General features: G+C 43.9%; 1 protein-coding gene across 2 annotated transcripts in view; it reads right to left on the bottom strand.

Moving 5' to 3' along the window:
- Nucleotides 1-2223, bottom strand: part of RIN2 (Ras and Rab interactor 2) — a 174842-nt gene extending 172619 nt beyond the window's left edge. For both annotated transcript variants that reach the window (XM_044291755.1, XM_044291756.1), the window contains exon 1: nt 2137-2223. The gene's annotated coding sequence lies outside the window, so the exon portion shown is untranslated. The remainder of the gene's footprint in view (nt 1-2136) is intronic.
- Nucleotides 2224-19812: the final 17589 nt, after the last annotated feature.

The raw sequence follows: 19812 nt of genomic DNA, 5'->3' as shown, positions 1-19812 counted from the left end.
GCTCCCTGCTGCTCCGATAATCTGATCTGCCTCCGTTCTCTCCATCTTCCGGTCTCGGCACTGTTTACCTCATGGTCATGGTCACATGCACCGCCCCAGCCAATGACACTTCAGTGGTGATGTGGCCACAAAAAGAAAGTCATTGGCTGGGGCGGTGCATGTGACCATGACCATGGTCAGCCGGAGGTAAACAGTGCCAGGACCGGAAGATGGAGAGAATAGAGGCAGATCGGATCGGCGGGGAGCAGGTAAGTATAAATCTTCCGTTTCAGGGGCCATGCTGCAAGAACTTGTTAAATTATAATTTTTTTATGAAAAACCACTTTAAAGGGAACCTGTCAGTATGAAAATGCAGTGTAATCTGCAGGCTCCATATTATAGAGCAGGAGGAGCTGAGCAGATTCTATACAGTTTTATGGGAAAATATTCAGTAAAACATATTTTATTGACTGAAATCCCTGCTTTTAATGCTTAGGAGTCACACAGGCGGTCGTATCTCTATCAGTCCGCAATTAGGACCGCCCGCGGGACTCCTAAGCAGAGATTTAAGTTAATACAAGCTATACTGAGTCCTTTCCCATAAACCTATCCATCAATCTGCTCTGCTCCTCCTGCTCTATAACCTGCTATAGATCGCACTGCATTTTCAAGGTTCCTTTTAAGACATTTATTCATTTCAATCTCAATTCCTGTATTACTCCAACAACAAAAAAAAGCCAAACCCCCAACCCCTGACGTTCAGTGTAAACAGGATACATGTAGCAGTCAGGTGTCATCATCCTGGAGGCTGCCCGTCCAGTTCTGTAGGTTTGCTGTACAGTGGAGGGGATCGCAGATGACATACACATGAATCAGGCTATTATCTGCCGTCACCATTGCATGAAGTGACATGATCGGGCAAGATCACTTCCTCAGATGGGAAAGTCGACTTGGCTTTCATCTCCACCTGTGACATGCATCCACAGAGCGGTATATAATCACTCCAGGGCGGGTGGCGGATTAAACTCTAGGAGCCCTATGGATTAAGTCAAGCAGTCATTGACGTTTTAATTTATGAATAAACTATATATATATTTTTAATCTACCTTTTTTATATCTATTTTGAGCCTGCCTGGTCAATTATAAGCTATAATGGCTGAGAGTGCATCTATATGACAGTATTATATCTCGTATGGTTCTGAAATTCACAGCCCCCAGAACACCATGGGTCCATACCTCGTATTTCTATGCATGTCTTCTTGTCCCCTAGAATACTGTGCCTCTTGGGGGCACCATACTGTGGTACATACCGCCTGTAGGTTCCTAATTACAGATTCATAGAAACACTGTGCGGTGCCATGCGGGGTTCACGCCTATGACGTTAATGTCTGCAGAACTTTTTGTACATTTTAAATTAGTTTCTTACATTGACCGTGACGGCCTGCCATCAAATACCGCCATATACTGAAAACTGTCAAATAGATGATACGGCTTTCTCAGCTGCCATCGTCCAGTACAGTGATTTCTACTACACTTGGAGCCGTTTCTATTAAATCTGTCCTAGGGCAGCTGGGTGACATCCCATATGGAGAGGGCTCCTGCATGGCATAGCTATATCATGGCATAACTGGGCAGATTTGCCATTCAGGAATTTGGGAAAGATGGGTGATACCTACCTGTAACGACTGCTATAGCGGTGACTACCCAGCTTTCCCAGAAGCAGATATAACAGGTAAACAGCGCTGCCCGGTGTTTAGTCTGTGGCGTCACAACCACTTAGGCTGGCACAGGGGTACGGGGCATCTGACGTGACCTCCCATTAAAGTGACACAATTTCAATTCACTTCTATGAGTATGGCTGTGGCGTGGCGCAGATGGCACCACTATCTACAACTTTTGGTGCCCAGCACAGCCTGATTATACCAGGGGGAGGCACAAGTCACCATCTAGCCAATGCCATATGGCTGCCATTATACCACTGCTATAGTACAGGTAACCTACAGATGTCAGAAGTTGTAGGACAGGAAGAAACTGCATTAGACTAAAAACCTGTCGGAGGATGACTGTCAGCTCTGCGGCCGAGGAGAACGTGTGAATAAGGCTCTACACACAATGCTGCCAGTCACTGCCACAGTCATGCCCAGCACACCTTCTTACCTGGTGCCTGTGCCCGCTACGATCCGTCCTGTGCCCGGTGTAGACCTGCCGAGACTGGGACCGGCAAAATCAAGTGTCCTCTCCCCGGAGACATTCATAAGAAGCAAGTCTCAAGTAGCGATGCCAAGGCGCATGCGCGTCTCCCCCGTACCTCCCCCATTACTTACAGGCTGCTCTCACCCCGGGCAAGACGAGGACAATAACAAGCAGGAGGCCGGGAGGGGGCGCACTCTGCCCGGGGCTCCCGTCACGTGGTGGGGCTATTGTCTGCCTGCGACTGGGGTCTACCGACTGTTCATGAAGATGTAGGGTCGCCACAGGCTGGATGTCACCCACTACAGCCATGGTCACTGTCTGCTGCCCAGGGACCCTCCACTGTGAGGGGCTTTACAGAGTATACTCAAAGGGATAGACTGGGATCCTGCCAGGGTGGTATGGATTACATTACATTATAATAGATTAGATAGATTACATCAAATAGACAGATTACATTAAATTGGATAGATTACATCAGGTTAGAAAGCTAGATTAGACTAGATAGATTCGATTAGATAGATAATAGATAGGTAGATGATAGACAGATGGTAAAATAGATAGATATAATATAGATATTAAATAGATAGATCTGAGATAGATTAAAAAAAAGAAAAACACTCCGGTGAAGGGTGATGGACTGACTTTTAATCACCCCAAAGGTAATGTTTCAACCAGGGACGTTGCTGGGGTCTCAGAAGATCCGGGGCCCAAGCCCCAGTCAACACCCCCTGCCCGCACTAGCACTAAAGACATTTTACCTGCTGCATAGACACTATCAAACATACAGGAGTATCCAGCAGCACATACCTCTCTCATCCAGAGCCTCCCAAGTGGCGTCCCCCCTGTCATCATCTTCTACATTAGGTCATGACACCGTCTCTCAGCCGCCTCGTCTCTGCAGAGTGTGACACACAGACATTTTAGCTTCCTCACATTTCTATCATCACCCCCAACAACCTGGAGTCCCAACAGTGTTCTCCTGCTGCTCGCTGTGCCCCCCAATACTACCCTGAAAAAAAACGACTGCCATATAAATAATCCCCCCATAGTAATAGCGCTCCTCCAAGTCCCACCAATAGTAATTCCCTTCTAGAATGCCCTCATTAGTAATACTGCCCCCTACAGTGCCCCAATCGTGATAATGCTCCCCAAGAGTGCCTCCATTAGTAGTAGAGCCCTCCAGTATTAATAATGCGCTCACACAGCCCCCAGTGGTAATAAAGCTCTCTACAGCCCCGATGTATAAACACTCGTATAGAGCCCCCTGTAGCAATTAGGACCCCAATAATGTCCTCTGTATTTATAATGCCCCCTGCAGTGCCTCCTATAGTTATAATCCTTCCTGCAGTGCCCTCAGAAATTATAATGCCCCAGACATTCTAAATACAGACCCAATAACATAATTTCCCTCCCTCCACCATACAGTCCCATGTAAATAACATCACGCCATCTCTTCTGCCTCCTCCAACATACAGTCCCATGTAAATAACATCAATCCCCTGTCTTCAGCCCCTCCAACATACAGTCCCATGTACAAAACATCATTCCCTCCCTTCAGCCTCATCCAACACACAGTCCCATGTAAGAAACATCACTCCCTCCCAAACCGCCTCCATCATACAGTTCCATGTAAGGCTACATACACACGAATGTAAAAATAAAATAAATAAATAGGCGTTTAGAAGCAGACGCACTGTGCGTCCATTTTCTCGCCATCTTGCTGTTTAAAAATGGATGAATTTTATTGGCTTATCCCAACCCCCCATAATGGCCCCAATTGTAAATACTGTCCAAATATTGGCCCCCAGCATTAATAATGTCCCTCATAGTGGCCGCCAGCATTAATATGGCCCACAGAATTTTTTTTTTACTGCAAAAAATAAATAAAACATACCTTATCAACTTTCACGCGCGGGAACACTCGCTCCTCACTGGATGCAGCAGGACCTGATGTGATTGTGTGATGTCATCACGCTGGGAGCGCAGGTCCTTCTGCATCCAATGAGGAGTCTGTGTCCCTGTGCTTTGGATGAGGTGAGTATTTTTAAAATAATTTTAACTCTTGAAATATCATTTATCCCCACTGTATCTCTTTATCAGCTGTTAAACGGGCACGCTCCTGTCTAGACGGCTGTTAAAAATTGCCCTATTGATTTCATGGCCAAAAATAGAACATGTCCTATTTTTTGTTGGCTTCTATTTACTAGGCCTTTAAAAAAAAAAACAGCCATGTGAACAGCCACATAGACTGCAATTGGTTATAATTGGTTATATATGGATGCTACTTAAGGGGTTCTGCAGTTTGTGTAAACTGATGATCTATCCAAGCAGGGCGGTGGTGTGAGAGAGCAGAACTACAACTCCCAGCATTCCTCTGGCTCTCACACTGTATCCATCCCTTTACTTATCTCTCCTCAGTCACAGAAGCCATGTCACGGCTGGATATGGGGGAAACCCCCAGCCATGCGGTGCCAGGAGATGGTAGGATTACCACTTGGCCAAACAGCACAGAATAAGGGAGCAGGTCACCTCCTGTTGCGTCCCTAACTCTGACCCTGTCTCCTACCTGCATGGGCCGACCTTGATGGTAGGAGGGCCCATACTCAGGAACCTCGGATCCCTGCTGACCCTCCGCAGATCCCTGACCTAGGAGCTGGGTGAGACGACCTACTCCTCCTTGGCACGGAGGAGCAGGAGTCTCAATGGCCAAGCAACAAGGGGAAACAGAAAACACCTTATGGCAGTGACAGGCAAACACAATCAACACAACACTCACCTGCCACAGAACAACACAACCAGGAACCCATGTGCAGGTGCTGTTTGTTCAGGACACCAACAATGACAGCACACACAGACATCACACAGGGACCCGGACCATAAGCTGCAATGATACAGAAACCCCACACACACCTAGATAACACCGAATAACAAAGTTTTATGACCAGAAGGGAGGCCCCCGCTGGTAGATGGTAATATACAGGAGGCTGCTCCAGCCATGCCTGGCTGAAAGCAACCTACTGAGCCAAGCCAGAGAACGAGGCTTTATAGGCCTAAGTGGCCACACCCACCGGTCAGAACACACCCAGTGACATCACACACACTGGGAAGAGAATTAACCCTTCCAGCACCACAGGAAAGGGAAAACACACATAAAGGGGAAAGCACACAAACGCACTCACCCGTTACCGCCAGCAACGGCATGCGCGGCAACCGTGTCCTAAAGAACAGCCAACAGGCCGAGACACTTCCACTACATGCAAACAACACCAGACGTTGCCGCGGACAACCGCAGGTGAAGGGAGGAGTCCAAGTGCATACTAAATACCACCTCGTGCACAACAAACAGACAAGGAAGTGCACACAAACACACGTTGCCAAAGGCAACCGCACGCATGCCTGTTGTCCGCGGCAACCGCACCTGAGGCAAACCCCTAAGTGCCCCCAGCTGCGGTTGACACAACACTAAACCACGGGCAACTGCATGCGGCTCAAAGAGTCACGACCATGACCAAGGGTCGTGACAAGCCATCACAGTCAGGGTCTTCTCCACTAGTTCTCCTCTTCACAGCTTAGCTCCGCCCCTCCCTTACTTATCACATGACAGTGACATCAGGTCCTTCTCCACCACTGAGCTCTGCCTCTAGCACAGATCATCTGACTGTGATGTCATCACAGGTCCTTCAGCTCCTGCAGTGCATCCCTGGTTAGTAGTCCCACTTTTTTTTTCATTACTAGGCAGTACATTCGGGGCCCGGGACAAAAGATCTGGGGCCCAGGCCCCGAATGTTTTAACCTAGTGACGCCCATGGTTTGAACCCAACATAATAAGGCTTTTCTCAAGACTGAGAAAGACCTCATTGTGTTGGGCTAAAACATTGCAGTTGTGGTGATTAAAAGTGAGTCCATCGCCCTTCACCGGACTAGGATTGATGCCTGTTATTTTTTTTTGTTGTTTTTTGATACTCAAAGGCCCAGAGCCAATAGTCTTAGGTCCCATTCAGACTGCCGTAGTGCTTTGCGGATCCACAAAACACGGATACCGAACATATGCGTTCCGCAATTTGCAGACCGCACATGGCCGCAACCATATAAGAAAATGCCTATTGTCTGGACATGAATAGAACATGTTTTATCTTTTCTGCGAAGCCGCCGTATGGAATAACGGATGCAGACAGCACACAGTGTTCTGTCCGCATCCTATGAGGGCCCATAGAAATGAATGGATCCGCAGACCTTCCGCAAAATTGCGGACTGGGTGCGGATCCGTTCATTTGGCCGTGTGAATGAGCCCTTAGAGGGATACACCCACTTCCACTTTAACCCTTTTAACCCTTTCTACCCCGGGCCAGTTTTCACCTTACTGCCCAGCCCTTTTTTTTTGCAAATCTGACCTGTGTCACTTTATGTGGTAATGACTTTTTATTATTATTATTTATTATTAAAGCGCCATTCATTCCATAGCGCTGTACATATGATAAGGGGTGCACATACATAATACAGACAATATCATTATTACACTTTATGGGGCAAGGTGACGAAAAAATTGGTAATTTTGGCACAGTTTTTATTTATTTTTCCAGCGTTCATCTGAAAGGTTAGGTCATCTGATATTTTTATAGAGCAGATCGTTACGGACTTTGGAACGCTTTTACCTATCCACGCCATTCTGAGATTGTTTTCTCGTGACACATTGTACTTCATGACAGTCATAAATTTGAATCAATATTTTTCACCTTTATTTATAAAAAAAATGACAAATTTACCAAAAAGTTTGAAAATTTTCTAAATTTCTATTTCTCTGCTTTTAAAACAGAAAGTGATACCTCATAAAATATTTATTACTTAACATTCCCCATATGTCTACTTTATGTTGGCATCATTTTGTAAATGTCATATTTTTTTTTTTAGGACGTTAGAAGGCTTAGAATTTTAGAAGCAATTATTAAAATGTTTAAGAAAATTTCAAAAACCCACTTTAGGGTTTTTGAAAACAGGAAGAAGTCTGCATAACCCCTTAAGGACTCAGCCCTATTTCACCTTAAAGGGGTTATCCGAGTTATTTTTTTGTTCTTTCTATGTTCCTAACTAAGCAAATGTAACAGCTTTCCAATTCACTCACTTTATCTCCGGTGGCTGGTTTCTCAGATTTCACTGAGGGTCACATGACCTGTGATGTCAGCTTCTCTCCCTGCTCTGATAAAGGTCGTTTACAAGCCTGTAAACGAGAGGTCACTGTGCTGGCCACGCCCCCTTCACTGCCGTCTACTCTCTGCTAGGATTCTTAACCCCTTCAGCTGCACAGCTCTGCAGCAGTGACAATTCTGGGCACAGGATCTGAAGGACTAGAGAGAGCATTACACAAGAAGGTAGGGGGAAGATCCTGTGTGTATTAGCAGTGTCATTATACAGGTGGGACATGTAGTCCTACACATACAACATGCTGCAGAGTCTCCCAGCAGTCAGACATGTCACTCAGGGCAGCTCTTGTATCCACTCCCTTAGCAGTGTCATTATACAGATGGGACATGTAGTCCTACACATGCAACATGCTGCAGAGTCTCCCAGCAGTCAGACATGTCACTCAGGGCAGCTCTTGTATCCACTCCCTTAGCAGTGTCATTATACAGGTGGGACTTGTAGTCCTACACATGCAACATGCTGCAGAGTCTCCCAGCAGGCAGACATGTCACTCAGGGCAGCTCTTGTATCCACTCCCTTAGCAGTGTCATTATACAGCTGGGACTTGTAGTCCTACACATGCAACATGCTGCAGAGTCTCCCAGCAGGCAGACATGTCACTCAGGGTAGCTCTTGTATTCACTCCCTTAGCAGTGTCATTATACAGCTGGGACTTGTAGTCCTACACATACAACATGCTGCAGAGTCTCCCAGCACTCAGGGCAGCTCTTGTATCCACTCCCTTAGCAGTGTCATTATACAGCTGGGACTTGTAGTCCTACACATACAACAGGCTGCAGAGTCTCCCAGCAGGCAGACATGTCACTCAGGGCAGCTCTTGTATTCACTCCCTTAGCAGTGTCATTATACAGCTGGGACTTGTAGTCCTACACATACAACATGCTGCAGAGTCTCCCAGCAGGCAGACATGTCACTCAGGGCAGCTCTTGTATCCACTCCCTTAGCAGAGCCGGGGGAGGGGCAGAGGTTGTTTTTATTGCATGTATACAAAGGGCCAGAAAGAACCAGGGAAATGAGGAAATATATATATATATTTGTTTGCATAAAACTTACTTAGCTCAGTTATATATCAGATTTTCAGTGCTACATTATTTTTTTTCATAACTCGGACATCCGTGATCCGTGTTTCCTGGCCGTGAAAAAAATAGGACCTGTCCTATTTTTTTCACGGCCAACGGTTCACGAACCCATTCAAGTCAATGGGTCCGTGAAAAAACACGGATGCACACAAGATTGTCATCCGTGTCCATGATCCGTGTCCGTGATCCGTGTCAGTTTTTTCCTATAATTTCAATGGCAAACTTGACTTTGATTTTTTTTTCATTTTTCATGTCCGTGGATCCTCCAAAAATCAAGAAACACCCACGGACGAAAAAACGGTCCTACGGACCCTGTTTTTGCGGACCTTAAAAAAAACGGTTGTGTGCATGAGGCCTAATACCCCCAAAAATTGTGATGACTTTACAATCCCCATATGTCTACTTCATGTGTGTAGCATTTTGGAAATTATATTTTTTTGGGGGGGGGGGGGGGGATGTTACAAGGCTTAGAAGTTTAGAAGCAAATTTTAAAATTCCTCTGAAATTTTCCAAATCCCACTTTTTATGGACCAGTTCAGGTTTGAAGTAACTTTGTGAGGCTTACATAATAGAAACCATCCAAAAATGACCCCATTCTAGAAACTACACCCCTCAAGGTATTCAAAACAGTTTTTACAAACTTTGTTAACCCATTAGGTCTTCCACAAGACTTCATGGCATATGGACATAAAATGTAAGAATTTTGATTTTTGGGAAAATCTTCCAATATAATCAATTTTTTCCAGGAAAAAAACAAGGGTTAACTGCCAAACAAAACTCAATATGGGTTGCCCTGATTCTGTAGTTTGCAGAAACACCCCATATGTGGTCGTAAACTACTGTTTGGCCAAACGGGAGGACATAGAAGGAGGGGAACGCCATATGGTTTTTGCAAGGCAGATTTTGCTGGACTGGTTTATTTACACCATGTACCCTTTCAAGCCCCCTGATGCACCCCTAGAGTAGAAACTCCATAAAGGTGACCCCATCTAGGAAACTACGGGATAAGGTGGTTGTTGTTTTGGGACTATTTTAGGGTAAATATGATTTTTAGTTGCTCTACAGGGAGTGCAGAATTATTAGGCAAATGAGTATTTTGACCACATCATCCTCTTTATGCATGTTGTCTTACTCCAAGCTGTATAGGCTCGAAAGCCTACCACCAATTAAGCATATTAGGTGATGTGCATCTCTGTAATGAGAAGGGGTGTGGTCTAATGACATCAACACCCTATATCAGGTGTGCATAATTATTAGGCAACTTCCTTTCCTTTGGCAAAATGGGTCAAAAGAAGGACTTGACAGGCTCAGAAAAGTCAAAAATAGTGAGATATCTTGCAGAGGGATGCAGCACTCTTAAAATTGCAAAGCTTCTGAAGCGTGATCATCGAACAATCAAGCGTTTCATTCAAAATAGTCAACAGGGTCGCAAGAAGCGTGTGGAAAAACCAAGGCGCAAAATAACTGCCCATGAACTGAGAAAAGTCAAGCGTGCAGCTGCCAAGATGCCACTTGCCACCAGTTTGGCCATATTTCAGAGCTGCAACATCACTGGAGTGCCCAAAAGCACAAGGTGTGCAATACTCAGAGACATGGCCAAGGTAAGAAAGGCTGAAAGACGACCACCACTGAACAAGACACACAAGCTGAAACGTCAAGACTGGGCCAAGAAATATCTCAAGACTGATTTTTCTAAGGTTTTATGGACTGATGAAATGAGAGTGAGTCTTGATGGGCCAGATGGATGGGCCCGTGGCTGGATTGGTAAAGGGCAGAGAGCTCCAGTCCGACTCAGACGCCAGCAAGGTGGAGGTGGAGTACTGGTTTGGGCTGGTATCATCTAAGATGAGCTTGTGGGGCCTTTTCGGGTTGAGGATGGAGTCAAGCTCAACTCTCAGTCCTACTGCCAGTTTCTGGAAGACACCTTCTTCAAGCAGTGGTACAGGAAGAAGTCTGCATCCTTCAAGAAAAACATGATTTTCATGCAGGACAATGCTCCATCACACGCGTCCAAGTACTCCACAGCGTGGCTGGCAAGAAAGGGTATAAAAGAAGAAAATCTAATGACATGGCCTCCTTGTTCACCTGATCTGAACCCCATTGAGAACCTGTGGTCCATCATCAAATGTGTGATTTACAAGGAGGGAAAACAGTACACCTCTCTGAACAGTGTCTGGGAGGCTGTGGTTGCTAGCTGCACGCAATGTTGATGGTGAACAGATCAAAACACTGACAGAATCCATGGATGGCAGGCTTTTGAGTGTCCTTGCAAAGAAAGGTGGCTATATTGGTCACTGATTTGTTTTTGTTTTGTTTTTGAATGTCAGAAATGTATATTTGTGAATGTTGAGATGTTATATTGGTTTCACTGGTAAAAATAAATAATTGAAATGGGTATATATTTGTTTTTTGTTAAGTTGCCTAATAATTATGCACAGTAATAGTCACCTGCACACACAGATATCCCCCTAAAATAGCTAAAACTAAAAACAAACTAAAAACTACTTCCAAAAATATTCAGCTTTGATATTAATGAGTTTTTTGGGTTCATTGAGAACATGGTTGTTGTTCAATAATAAAATTAATCCTCAAAAATACAACTTGCCTAATAATTCTGCACTCCCTGTATATTACACTTTTTTGAGGAAAGGTAACAAAAAATTTAAATTCTAAAATTGTTTCTACATTTGCTATTTAGGTTTGTGGAACACCTAAAGGGTTAACAAAGTTTGTAAAGTAACTTTTGAATACCTTGAGCGGTGTAGTTTCTTAGATGGGGTCACTTTTTTGGAGTTTCTAGTCTAGGCTACATCAGGGGGGGGGGGCTTCTAATGGGACATGGTGTAAAAAAAAAACCAGTCCATCAAAATCTGCCTTCCAGAAACCATATGGAGTTCCCTTCGTTCTATGCCCTGCCGTGTGGCTATATAGCCATTTACGACCACATATGGGGTGTTTCTGCAAACTACAGAATCAGGGCCATAAATATTTAGTTTTGTTTGGGTGTTAACCCTTGCTTTATTACCGGAAAAAAAGGATTCAAATGGAAATTTTGCCCCAAAATTTGTGTTTTGGCACAGTTTTTATTTTATATTTCAAACGCCGAGGGGTTTGGTCAAATATTATTTTTATAGGGCATATTCTTATGGACGTGGCGATACCTAATATGTCTACATTTTAAAATTTATTTAGATTTTACACTATATTATCATTTTAGGAACCAAAAAGATTATTTTAGTATCTCCATAGCCTGGGAGCTACAGTTGTTTTTTTTTTGTTGGGCGACTATCTAATGTAGGGGCTCATTTTTTGCGTGATGAGATGGCGGTTTTATTGGCACTAATTGGGGGTGCATATGACATTTTGATCGCTCGCTATTACACTTTTTGTGATGTTAGGTGACAAAAAATGGCTTTTTTTACACGTTTTTTGTTGTTCATCCAGGGGGGTTGGGATACATGTTACTTTTATAGAGAAGATTTTTACGGACGCGGCGATTCCCAATATGTATGGCTATCAGACTTTGGAGACACTAAGCAGGCATCCTCAAACTGCGGCCCTCCAGATGTTGTAAAACTACAATTCCCACTATACCCTGCTGATGGCTGTAGGTTGTCTGGGCATGCTGGGAGTTATAGTTTTACAACATCTGGAGGGCAGTAGTCTGAGGATGCCTGCACTAAAACTAATATTTTTTTTGGGAAAAAAAATTGTTTCTGTGTCTCCAAAGTCTGAGAGCCATAGATTTTTATGTTCTCTAGTCTAGGGGACTGTTGGGGATTATAAAAATGTAGTACTCCATGGAAGTGTGATACTCCCTGAAGCAATTGATAACGCAGAGGCCCGGATGATCGGGGCACGTGTCACATTGAGTTGTGGTGTCCTTCCGTATCCTCCTCCTGTGACACACTCTGCACTTTTTTGGGGTTCGTCCCTTCTTTCCAGTATGGGGGACCACACCTGGAAAATGTTGGCCAGGGATGATCCGTGCGCCTCCAGTTCCCGAGGTACTCCGGCCTGCTCTATCCAGGTCCGAAAATATCAGGTCCTTGAGGACTGCCTCATAGAATTGGAGGAATGTCCCTGTGCTGCCAGCGCTTCAGGATAGTACAAAAGAGTTGTACATGGCAACCTGCACCAAGTAGACCGCAACTTTTTTGTACCATGCCCGGGTTTTGCGCATGGCGTTATATGGCTGGAGGACAGAGTAATACACTAACAGGTTGACTAGGAGACCGGGCCTGTGGCTGGATCTCCTGGGTACCCATAGAAGGCAGGTCCCTATGCCGTGCATAGCACAGGTAAGTGACTCATCAGGCAGGATTCTAATGATGATAACACAAGCAGGGTCTCACCATGAGAGCGGCCATATTAAATGTAATAAGGTAGAGACTACAGATAATGGGATAGCATTTTGTCCTTGCAGTAACATAGAAACATAGAATGTGTCGGCAGATAAGAACCGTTTGGCCCATCTAGTCTGCCCAATATACTGAATACTATGGATAGCCCCTGGCCCTATCTTATATGAAGGATGGCCTTATGCCTATCCCATGCATGCTTAAACTCCTCCACTGTATTTGCAGCTACCACTTCTGCAGGAAGGCTATTCCATGCATCCACTACTCTCTCAGTAAAGTAATACTTCCTGATATTACTTTTAAACCTTTGCCCCTCTAATTTAAAACTATGTCCTCTTGTAGCAGTTTTTCTTCTTTTAAATATTCTCTCCTCTTTTACCTTGTGGATTCCCTTTATGTATTTAGAAGTTTCTCTCATATCCCCTCTGTCTCGTCTTTCTTCCAAGCTATACATGTTAAGGTCCTTTAACCTCTTAAGGACATAGGGCGTACAGGTACGCCCTTGTGCCCTGGTACTTAAGGACACAGGGCGTACATGTACGCCCTGTGTATTTCTGATCACTGCCGTGCGGCTGGCAGTGATCGGAACCCGGTGCCTGCTCAAATCATTGAGCAGGCACCTAGGCTAAATGCGCGGGGGGGTCCCGTGACCCCCCCATGTCGGCGATCGCGGCAAACCGCAGGTCAATTCAGACCTGCGGTTTGCTGCGATTTCTGCAGTTTCTGATCCCCGCGGTCCCTGACCGCGGGGATCAGAAACTTTAGGATTCCAAAAATGTTCCTGCATCCCTCCCCCCTGCACCCCTAAGTTATTTGAGCACGGTGGGAGGTGCAGGGGGAGGGTTGCGGGCTGGGGGGGGCGGTGCGGGAGGCGGGCGGTGCGGTAGGCGGGATCGCGATCCCCCGCCCGCCTCCCCTTGAATAATCGTTGGTTTCTAGTGGGTATACCAGGGTGCCAGCACATTGCTGGCACCCTGGTATAAACGGCTGACATCTGTGCTGCGATGTCAGCCGTTTAACCCTTTCCATACCGCGGTCCGTACGGACCGCTGTATGGAAAAGGTTAACAGCGCAGGGAGCTCCCTCCCTCTCCCATCGGGGGGCTGCTGTGCCTTTGCAGCCCCCCGAATGGAGAGGGAGAGAGCTCCCAGGCAGCCCCCCCAGAGCCCCGTCCTTACCCTTCCCCGTCTGCGCAGTTCTGACCATAACTGAGCAGACGGGGAAGGTTCCCATGGCAACAGGACGCCTCTCAGGCGTCCTGCTGTCCATGGTGCTGAACAGATCTGTGCTGAAAGGCATAGATCTGTTCAGACAAAGTGTAAAATACAGTAAAGTACTATATATTGTACTGTACTGTATTATACAGACATCAGACCCACTGGATCTTCAAGAACCAAGTGGGTCTGGGTCAAAAAGAAAGTGAAAAAAAGTGAAAATAAAGTAAAAATCAAAAAACACATTTATCACTGATTAAAAATAAAAAAAATTAAATTCCCTACACATGTTTGGTATCGCCGCGTCCGTAACGACCTGATCTATAAAACGGTCATGTTACTTTACCCAAACGGTGAACGCCATAAAAATAAAAAATTAAAAACTATGATGAAATTGAAATTTTGCCCACCTTACTTCCCAAAAAAGTTAATAAAAGTGATCAAAAAAGTTGTATGTACTCCAAAATTGTAACAATCAAACCGTCATCTCATCCCGCAAAAATCATACCCTACCCAAGATAATCGCCCCAAAACTGAAAAAACTATGGCTCTTAGACTATGGAAACACTAAAACATGATTTTTTTTGTTTCAAAAATGAAATCATTGTGTAAAACTTACATAAATAAAAAAAAGTATACATATTAGGTATCGCCGCGTCCGTATCGACCGGCTCTATAAAAATATCACATGATCTAACCCCTCAGGTGACCACCGTAAAAAAAAAAAAAAAAAAACGGTGTAAAAAAAGCAATTTTTTGTCATCTTACTTCACAAAAAGTGTAACAGCAAGCGATCAAAAAGTCATATGCACCCCAAAATAGTGCCAATAAAACCGTAATCTCATCCCGCAAAAAATGAGACCCTACTTGAGATAATCGCCCAAAAACTGAAAAAACTATGGCTCTTAGACTATGGAGACACTAAAACTTTTTTTTGTTTTAAAAATTAATTCATTGTGTAAAACTTACATAAATAAAAAAATTTGTATACATATTAGGTATCGCCGCATGCGTGACAACCTGCTCTATAAAATTACCACATGATCTAACCGGTCAGATGAATGTTGTAAATAACAAAAAAAAAAAACGGTGCCAAAAAAGCTATTTCTTGTTACCTTGCCGCACAAAAAGTGTAATATAGAGCAACCAAAAATCATATGTACCCTAAACTAGTACCAACAAAACTGCCACCTTATCCCGTAGTTTCTAAAATGGGGTCACTTTTTTGGAGTTTCTACTCTAGGGGTGCATCAGGGGGGCTTCAAATGGGACATGGTGTCAATAAAACCAGTCCAGCAAAATCTGCCTTCCAAAAAACGTATGGCATTCCTTTCCTTCTGCGCCCTGCCGTGTGCCCGTACAGCAGTTTACGACCACATATGGGGTGTTTCTGTAAACTACAGAATCAGGGCCATAAATAATGAGTTTTGTTTTGCTGTTAACCCTTGCTTTGTAACTGGAAAAAAAATATTAAAATGGAAAATCTGCCAAAAAAGTGAAATTTTGAAATTGTATCTTTATTTTCCATTAAATCTTGTGCAACACCTAAAGGGTTAACAAACTTTGTAAAATCAGTTTTGAATACCTTGAGGGGTGTAGTTTCTTAGATGGGGTCACTTTTATGGAGTTTCTACTCTAGGGTTGCATCAGGGGGCTTCAAATGGGACATGGTGTAAAAAAAACAGTCCAGCAAAATCTGCCTTCCAAAAACCGTATGGCATTCCTTTCCTTCTGCGCCCTGCCGTGTGCCCGTACAGCAGTTTACGACCACATATGGGGTGTTTCTGTAAACTACAGAATCAGGGCCATAAATAATGAGTTTTGTTTTGCTGTTAACCCTTGCTTTGTAACTGGAAAAAAAATATTAAAATGGAAAATCTGCCAAAAAAGTGAAATTTTGAAATTGTATCTCTATTTTCCATTAAATCTTGTGCAACACCTAAAGGGTTAACAAACTTTGTAAAATCAGTTTTGAATACCTTGAGGGGTGTAGTTTCTTAGATGGGGGTCACTTTTATGGAGTTTCTACTCTAGGGTTGCATCAGGGGGGCTTCAAATGGGACATGGTGTCAAAAAAACTGTCCAGCAAAACCTGCCTTCCAAAAACCAAACGGCGCACCTTTCACTCTACGCCCCGCTGTGTGGCCGTACAGTAGTTTACGGCCACATATTGGGTGTTTCTGTAAACGGCAGAGTCAGGGCAATAAAGATACAGTCTTGTTTGGCTGTTAACCCTTGCTTTTTTAGTGGAAAAAAATTGGTTAAAATGGAAAATTAGGCAAAAAAATGAAATTCTCAAATTTCATCCCCATTTGCCAATAACTCTTGTGCAACACCTAAAGGGTTAATGAAGTTTGTAAAATCAGTTTTGAATACCTTGAGGGGTGTAGTTTCTTAGATGGGGTCACTTTTATGGAGTTTCTACTCTAGGGGTGCATCAGGGGGCTTCAAATGGGACATGGTGTCAAAAAAACAGTCCAGCAAAACCTGCCTTCCAAAAACCATATGGCGCACCTTTCACTCTACGCCCCGCTGTGTGGCCGTACAGTAGTTTACGGCCACATATAGGGTGTTTCTGTAAACGGCAGAGTCAGGGCAATAAAGATACAGTCTTGTTTGGCTGTTAACCCTTGCTTTGTTAGTGGAAAAAATGGGTTAAAATGGAAAATTAGCCAAAAAAATGAAATTCTCAAATTTCATCCCCATTTGCCAATAACTCTTGTGCAACACCTAAAGGGTTAACGAAGTTTGTAAAATCAGTTTTGAATACCTTGAGGGGTGTAGTTTATAGAATGGGGGCATTTTTGGGTGGTTTCTATTATGTAAGCCTCGCAAAGTGACTTCAGAGCTGTAGTGGTCCCTAAAAATTTGGTTTTTGTAAATTTCCGAAAAATTTCAAGATTTGCTTCTAAACTTCTAAGCCTTGTAACATCCCCAAAAAATAAAATATCATTCCCAAAATAATTCAAACATGAAGTAGACATATGGGGAATGTAAAGGCATCACAATTTTTAGGGGTATTACTATGTATTACAAAAGTAGAGAAACTGAAACTTTGAAATTTACAAATTTTTCCAAATTTTTGTTAAATTAGGTATTTTTTGGTGCAAAAAAAATATTTTTTTTTACTTCATTTTACCAGTGTCATGAAGTACAATATGTGACAAAAAAACAATCTCAGAACGGCCTGGATAAGTCAAAGCGTTTTAAAGTTATCAGCACTTAAAGTGACTCTGGTCAGATTTGCAAAAAATGGCCTGGTCCTAAGGTGTAAAAAGGCTGTGTCCTTAAGGGGTTAATCTTTCCTGGTAAGTTTTATCCTGCAATCCATGTACCAGTTTAGTAGCTCTTCTCTGAATTCTCTCCAAAGTATCAATATCCTTCTGGAGATATGGTCTCCAGTACTGCGCACAATACTCCAAATGAGGTCTCACTAGTGCTCTGTAGAGCGGCATGAGCACCTCCCTCTTTCTACCCTAGAGCAGGAGGTATCTGCAAGTGGTGCGTTCTTTAATGTTATGGCATATAGTGCACCCAGCATAGCCATGTATGGATGGCACAGCCAAGGGTTAATAATCCTGGCTCAGCCCTTTGCAGGAGGTTGGGTGAGGATCCAGGATCAGTCCCAGATCAGTTTGGGAGATTTTAATGAGATTTCAGAGAGGAAGGAAGCTATGTCTTAGGCATCTTGCACACAAACGTTTTTTTTCCCGTTTGCGTTCCGTATACGGACCGTATACGAAACCATTAATTTCAATGGATCTGCAAACGGAAGGTACTCCGTATGCCTTCCGTTCCGTTCAAAGATAGAACATGTTTTATTATTGTCTGCTTAACGGACAAGGATAGTAACTGTTCTATCAGGGGCCAGCTGTTCCGTTCCGCAAAAAACTGAATGCACACGGACGTCATCCGTATTTTTTGAAGATCCGTTTTTTGCGGACCACAAAATAATGAAAAATCCATACGGTCGTGTGCAAGAGGCCTCATGCTCCCTCTTCTAAGGCCAAAGAAAGCTAGTGAGACTAAGGCCTAGTTCACCCAAAAGTTTTTTTTGCGAGTGTACGGGCCGTTTTTTGTGTCCTGTATATGGACCGTATACGGAACCATTCATTTCAATGGTTCCGCAAAAAAAAAACTCCGTATGCATTCCGTTTTTCCGTTCCGTTGAAAGATAGAACATGTCCTATTATTGCCCGCAAATCACGTTCCGTGGCTCCATTCAAGTCAATGGGTCCGCAAAAAAAACTGAACACAAACAGAAATGCATCCGTATGTCTTCCATATCCGTTCCGTTTTTTCTGAGCCATCTATTGAAAATGTTATGCCCAGCCAAATTTTTTCTATGTAATTACTGTATACCGTACATGGCATACAGAAAAACGGAACAGAAAAACGGAAACACAACGGAAACAAAAAACGGAAAAACTGATCTGTGAAAAACGGACCGCAAAACACTGAAAAAGACATACATTCGTGTGAACTAGGCTTAAGAGCTGTATTACACAAACAGATTATCTGACCAATTTCTGTCCGATCAGACCAATAGTTGATGTGTATAGGAAAAGATCTCGGTGTGTAAACGGACATCTGACCAATGGTTGGTCAGAAAATCTGTCAGATAATCTGTTGGTGTAATACAGGCCTAAGAGATTTCTGCAAGATCCATGGAAAGAGAGAAATACAGAGACAGAAGGAGAACTTAAAATCTTCATGGCAAAGCACAGGAATCAGACTTTGCCACAGTGAGGGACACTGTTCAGACCTGGACACCCCCCTACCAGACGTGTTATCAAACCCCTGTATCTGGAACTTACAGCCATTACTGCCAAGGTACTGTAACCAGCCATAGATTCCGATGAGAGATACTATAGTAAGATAGTGTACAAAGAGGGCCATAACTCCCGTCCTTGCCTAAATCCATACATTGCTATCTGAGAGAGGATTGCACTGTGTACAGTTGGAACTGTTTTTTTTTTTTTGCTATAGTTGGAAGTACTACAACTCCCATTTTGCTGTACAGTAAAGAGAGACGTTTATTCCATTTCTGGCCTGGTTTCCTAACTCATACACCATACGCTGGCCATTGCACTCTATATGCCCTGTCTTGTTCCCATCCAGACACCTAACATCACGGGCACCCCAACTACCATCAGGCAGAGGCCCCCGAATCAGGGTTTGCCCAGAGGGAAGAAAGGGTATGCCTTCTCTTCAATGCATGGCCCTAGGGAGCAACGGTGAGAGGATGGCTTCTATGATTGGCTGTGACAGCCAGAGCCACTACCATTCCCATCCTCGATCCGGCTCCTCATGGGCTCGCTGCATAGTTACAGTGTGTATTGTGATGCCCCCAGTATTTATAATGCCCCCTGTAGAGCTCCCAGTTAAAATACTGGTAGCACTACAAGGTGCTAAATGAATACTGGAGGCACTACAAGAGACAGTATAACTATTGGGGCACTAAGGCCTCTTTCACACGGGCGTCCTGGATTTGCTCCGGATGTGTCGTGTGTGCATTGCGGGAAAACCGCACGAGTAGGCACGAAGTTGCAGTCAGTTTTGACTGCGATTGCGTTCCAATGTTCAGTATTTTCCGTGCCAGTGCAATGCGTTTGGCAGGCGCGTGAGAAAAAACTGAATGTGGTACCCAGACCCGAACCCAGACTTCTTCACTGAAGTTCGGGTTTGGGTTAGGTGTTCTATTCATTTTATTATTTTCCCTTATAGCATGGTTATAAGGGAAAATAATAGCATTCTTAATACAGAATGCTTACTAAAATGTTGCTT

The sequence above is a fragment of the Bufo gargarizans genome, chromosome 4 (genome assembly GCF_014858855.1).
Source record: "Bufo gargarizans isolate SCDJY-AF-19 chromosome 4, ASM1485885v1, whole genome shotgun sequence".
In the NCBI taxonomy this organism is placed as follows: Eukaryota; Metazoa; Chordata; class Amphibia; order Anura; family Bufonidae; genus Bufo; species Bufo gargarizans.
Note: the sequence above shows the minus strand (reverse complement) of the source record. Positions and strands in the feature narration are given on the sequence as shown.